Genomic DNA, 6,449 nt, shown 5'->3' on the forward strand with positions numbered 1-6,449 from the left:
CGTGGACACGCCAGTGCGCACGCGCCGGGCCTCCTCCGACGGGGCGCAGGGCCTCGGGCCGTGGGGGGCTGCTCCCCGCACACCTGCGCCGGTCCCTCCCGCAGCCTTCGTGGCCCCACCGTCCCCGTCATCCCCGGGACTGTAACCGGACCTAATATGGTCTTTATCGAGAGAGCGAGGGCGAGCTAGGGGGAGAACAAAGGGGGAGAGAATCCCCAGCAGGCTCCGTGCTGTCAGCGCACAGCCCGACGCAGGGCTCGATCTCGTAGCCCTCGAGGTCACGACCAGAGCCGAATCAGGAGTCAGATGCTTCACTGACTGAGCCACCCCGAGGCCCTGTGTTTGGTTTTAAGTAGGCTTCGTGCCCAGCACGGGGCTTGAACTCACAAGCCTGAGCTCGAGACCCGACCTGAGATCAAGAGTCGGATGCTTGGGTGCCGGGGTGGCTCAGGTAAGACCGACTCTTGGTTTCATCTCAGGTCATGATCTCATGGTTTGTGAATCTGAGCCCCGCATCGGGCTCCTGTTAGCAGTGAAGAGCCTGCTTGGCATTCTCTTTCTGAACTCACAGGCTCTTTCAAATAAATAAATAAGCTCAACAACAACAACAACAAAGAGGGGGATGCATAAACCCCCAGGCGCCCCTCCCTCTTTGTCATGAAAACAGCCCTGTCATCCCCACTTAGCAGTCAGTCCGGTCCTGTCTCGCCACGTGGGCACGCCGCTGGGGGCTTTCACTCCGTTGCTCAAGGCCCCCTGCTCAGGACCAGCGCGTTTCCACAGCTGTGGGTTTACAGAATTAGTCCGATACTCAACGGAACAGTCTCCTTCCTCTATAGAGTATCTTGGTTTTCCCCACCTTTGCAGTCCCTAAAATAGCGTATACTAAACGCGTCCGTGCCTACTAAAATGTCAGAATTGTAACAGACCACAGTGAATCGACCCATAAATCCATTTGGAGGAAAAGTGATGTGTTTACACTATTGAATCTTCTAATCCATGAACATGGTGTGTCTTTTCATTCATTTCTCAAGTTTCTCTCAGTGTTTTATTAAAGGTCTGAGGTATAAAGGACTTATTTGTTAGAGCCATCTCTGTTTGATGCTTGGCATTATGTTAATACTAATGGAAATTCTATAAATCTCTATCTTCTAACTATTGCTGGTATAGAAAAATTGATCTTGTATCTAGCTACTTCACTAAGCCCACTTATTAATTTTATTTTCATAAATTTTAATTTCCATGTATATAGGCACTTTGTCAACAAATAATGCTAGTTTATTTCTTCCTTTCAAAGCGTTACAGCTTTTTACAATTATACGTGTCATTAAACATAGATAAAAATGAAATTATATTATGACTGCAAAAAAGAAAAGAAGAACATATGATAATTTCCACCTCAGAGTGGGATAAGTTTCAGCAAACATATTCCTTGGAAAGAATTATAATTTGATCCAAAACAATAATTTTATAGCAATGGTTTCTTAAGTAAAAGATCGTTATCTTGTTCTGTCCAAATGTTTAATAAAAAGTAATGTTACAAACATCACCTCTAGGGGCGCCTGGGGGGCTCAGTCGGTTAAGCATCTGAACTTCAGCTCAGGTCAAGATCTCAGGGTTTGTGGGTTCGAGCCTGCATTGGGCTCTGTGCTGACAGCTCAGAGCCTGGAGCCTGCTTCACATTCTGTGTCTCCCTCTCTCTCAGCCCCTCCCCTGCTCACACTGTGTCTCTCTCTCTCCCTCAAAATAAATAAACATCAAAAAAAAATTTTTTTTAAAGAAACATCACCTCTTATAGAAGACCAATATAGAATTGCATTGAAAAAGCAGAATAATCACTCAGCTCTGAGCATCTATTACATGCCATTCATTATGCATTGAATTCCACCAGAAGAGTGACTACGGTTGGAATCGAAAACAGAAGGACGCCCACCTTACGTTGGTACCAAATCACGCCAAACTCTACTTTGGAAAACCTTGTTTTGAGATGACTTTTTTTTCCAAATGAAAAAAAAAAAACTATTGTACCATTACCATGACCTCCAGAAATATTTACAAAAAGTAGACAGGGAACCGGCTCTGAGCTGCAGTCTGGAATCACCTGGAGGGTCCCTCTGCAGACATTCAGATTTCACTGTAAGAGGCAGACTTCTTCAATCCTGCTGCTTTTCTATGATTTCTTCCCCTTTCTCTTCTTCCTCACCCTCGCTCTATGCCTCTCCTCCTTTTCTTTCTTGGTATCTTACCCCCACACTGCACCAAGACCTCCAGGACGAAATGCAAATAAATGATAATTAGTGTCTCACTGGTTTCTATCTCAAAAAGACAGCATTCAGCATATCACTATTAGAGACACTTGCTGTGGGGGCGCCTGGGGGGCTCAGTCAGTTGAGCGTCCGACTTCAGCTCTGGTCGTGATCCCACAGCACAAGAGTTTGAGCCCCGTGTCGCGCTCTGCGCTGACAGCTCAGAGCCTGGAGTTGCTTCAGATTCTGTGTCTCCCTCTCTCTCTGCCCCTCCCCTGTTTGCACTCTCTCTCAAAAAACAAACATTAAAAAATTGTTAAAGAAATACTGGTTGTTTTTAAATATTCTTTGTCAAATTAAACCAATTCACCTTTATACTTTTTATTATTTAGATTCATTAACAGACTTCGAATCTCATGAAATGCTTTCTTCCATCTATTGAGATGATCACATGCTTCTTACTCTGCGCCTCTGCCAGCCACCATTCCACTCTCTGGTTTTATGAATTTTCTTTTTTTCCCCCAAGACATCATACAGTATTTGTCTTTATCCCTCTGGCGTATCTCACTTAGCACGCTGTCCTCCGTGTTTATTCACGTGGTCACAAATGGCAGGGTTTCCTTGGTCCTACGGGTGAACTGTATATATTTACATTTCCTGTATTCATTCAACTGTCCCCGCTTATCTTGTCCCCGTACCTTGGCCACCGTGAATAACATGGGGACGAATGTGGGGGCGCTGCTATCTTCTCGAGACACGGATTTCATTTCTTCAGATCTATACCCAGAAGTGGGATTGTGAGATCATACGGCAGTTCTATTTTTAACTTTTTTAGTAACCTCCATACAACTTTCTACGTTGCTTTAGCAGTCCGTATTCCCTCCAACAGGATGCAGGGTTCCCTTCTCCCCACTCTTTGCCAACTTGTGTTATTTTTGGTCTTTATGAAAAAAGCCATTTCGGAAGGTGAAAAATGATATCTCATTGTGGTTTTGATTTGCATTTCCCTGATGATTAGTGATGACGAGCACCTTTTCACATATCTGCTGGCAATTATAGGATTTCCTTGGAAATACATCTATTCAGATTCTTTGCCCATTTTTATTTTTAAATGTTTATTTTTGAGACAGAGACAGAGAAAGAGAAGATCTGAAGTAAGCTCAGCGCTGACAGCAGAGAACCTGATGAGCCGTGAGATCACGACCAAAGCTGAAGTCAGATGCTAACTGACGAAGCCACTCAGGGAACACAATGACCCTAAACCCACATTTTTCGATAACAACACTGAATGTCAATGGACTGAATGCTCCAGTCGAACGGCACAGGGTAGCAGAATGGATCGAAAACCAAAGCCCATCTATTTGCTGCCTACCAGAGACTCACCTTAGACCTGAAGACACCTTCAGGTTGAAACTAGAGGGACGGAGAAACATCTACCATGCACCTGGACACCAAAAGAAAGCCGGAGTAGCCATACTTATATCGGACAAACTGGACTTTAAAGTAAAGGCAGTAACAAAAGATGAAGAAGGACAATTATTTAATAATGACAGGGTCTCTCCATCAGGAAGAGCTAACAATTATAAACATCTATGCGCTGAATTCGGGAGCTCCCAAATACATTAAACAACTAATCACAAACAGAAGCAATCTTATTGATAAGAATATGCTAATTGCAGGGGACTTTAATACCCCACTGACAGCAATGGATAGATCAACCAGACAGAAGATCACTAAAGAAACAATGAACCTGAATGACACATTGGAACAGATGGAATTCATAGATATATTTAGAACTCTGCATCCTGAAGTTAGGAAATTCACCTTCTTCTCGAGTGCACATGGCACATTCTCCAAGACTGATCACATACTGGGCCATAAAGCAGCCCTCCATCAGTATAAACGAACTGAGATCATACCATGCACACTTTCAGATCACAATGCTATGAAACTTGAAATTAACCACAGGAAAGAGTTTGGAAAACCTCCAAAAATGTAGAGGTTAAAGACTACCCTACTGAAAAATGATTGGGCGAACCAGGCAATTAGAGAAGAAATTAAAAAATATATGGAAACAAATGAAAATGAAAATACAATAATCCAAAATCTCTGGGATGCAACAAATGCAGTCTTAAGAGGAAAGTTCATTGCAATCCAGGCCTATTTCAAGAAACTAGAAAAAGTGCAAACTCAAAACCTAACAGGGCACCTAAGGAAGCTAGAAAGGGAGCAGCAAGAGCACCCAAACCCAGCAGAAGAAGAGAAATAATAAAGATGAGAGCAGAAATAAACAAGATAAAATCCACAAAAACAACTGAACAGATCAATGAAACCAAGATTTCGTTTTTTTAAAAAAATAAACAAAACTGACAAACCTCTAGCCAGGCTCCTCAGACAGAAAAGAGAGAGAGCACCCAGAAAGACCAAATCACGAAGGAAAAAGGATCTATTACAACAGATCCCTCAGAAATACAAGCAATCATCAGAGATTACTATGAAAAATTATATGCCAACAAACTGGACCATCAAGAAGAAATGGACAAATTCCTAAAGGCACATCCACTACCAAAATTTAAATGGGAAAAGACAGAAAATCTAAACAGACCCATAACCAGTGAAGAAATTGAATCAGTCATCAAAAATCTCCCAACGAACAAAAGCCCAGGGCCGGATGGACTCCCAGGGGAATTCTACCAGACATTTAAAGCAGAGTTAACACCAATCCTTCTCAAGTTATTCCAAAAAATAGAAATGGAAGGAAGACTTCCAGACTCATTCTACAAAGCACATATCACTTTGATTCCTAAGCCAGAGAGAGATCCAACAAAAAAACAGAACTACAGGCCAATATCCTTAATGAATATGGATGCAAAAATACTCAACAAGATACTAGCAAATCGAATTCAACAGCATATAAAAAGAATTATCCATCATGATCAAATAGGATTCATTCCTGGGTTATAGGGCTGGTTCAATATTCACAAATCCATCAATGTGATACATCACATTAACAAAAGAAAAGAAAAAAACCCATATGATCCGGTTGATAGATGCAGAAAAAAGCATTTGACAAAATATAGCACCCTTTCTTAATAAAAACCCTCGAGAAAGTCGGGATAAAAGGAACTTACTTAAACATCATAAAAGCCATTTATGAAAAGCCCACGGCTAATGTTATCCTCAATGGGGACAAACTGAGAGCTTTCCCCCTGAAATCAGGGACATGACAGGGATGTCCACTCTCACCACTGCTGTTTAACATAGTGTCGGAAGTCCTAGCAGCAGCAATCAGACAACAAAAGGAGATAAAAGGCATCAGAATTGGCAAAGAAGTCGTCAAACTTTAACTTTTTGCAGATGACATGATCCTCTACATGGAAAACCCGATCGACTCCACCAGAAGCCTTCTAGAACTGATCACTGAATTCAGTAACGCTGCAGGGTACAAAATCAATGTACAGAAATCAGTTGCATTCTTATACACCAATAATGAAGCAGCAGAAAGAGAAATCAAGCAACTGATCCCGTTCACAATTGCACAAAAAACCATCTAATACCTAGGAGTAACCCTAACCAAGGATGTAAAAGACCTATACGATGAAAACTATAGAAAACTTATGAAAGAAATTGAAGAAGACACAAAGAAATGGAAAAACATTCCATGCTCATGGATCGGAAGAATAAACATTGTGAAACTGTCATTATTACCCAAAGCAATCTACACACTCAACGCAATCCCCATCAAAGCTGCACCAGCGTTCTTCTCACAGCTAGAACCAGCTATCCTCAAATTCGTATGGAACCACAAACAACTCCGAATAGCCAAAGTTATATTGAAGAAGAAAACCAAAACAGGAGGCATCACAATCCCAGACTTTGGCCTCTGCTACAAAGCTGTCATCATCAAGACAGTATGGTATTGGCACAAAAACAGACATATGGACCAATGGAATAGAATAGAGAACCCAGAACTGGACCCACAAGTATATGGCCAATTAATCTTTGACAAACCAGGAAAGACTATCCGATGGAAAAATGACTGCCTCTTTAGCAGGTGGTGCTGGGAGAGCTGGACAGCAACATGCAGAAGAATGAAACTAGACCACTTTCCTACACCATTCACAAAAATAAACTCAAAATGGATAAGGGACCTGAATGTGAGACAGGAAACCATAAAAACCCTAGAGGAGAAAGCAGGAAATA

At 42.0% G+C, this 6,449-nt stretch overlaps 1 protein-coding gene across 1 annotated transcript in view; it reads right to left on the reverse strand.

The window, feature by feature from the left end:
* WNK2 (WNK lysine deficient protein kinase 2) overlaps positions 1 to 6,449 on the reverse strand; it is a 106,403-nt gene that overhangs the window by 26,515 nt on the left and 73,439 nt on the right. The gene's annotated exons all lie outside the window — the stretch shown is intronic.

Source organism: Suricata suricatta, chromosome 13 (assembly GCF_006229205.1).
Source record: "Suricata suricatta isolate VVHF042 chromosome 13, meerkat_22Aug2017_6uvM2_HiC, whole genome shotgun sequence".
NCBI lineage: Eukaryota > Metazoa > Chordata > Mammalia > Carnivora > Herpestidae > Suricata > Suricata suricatta.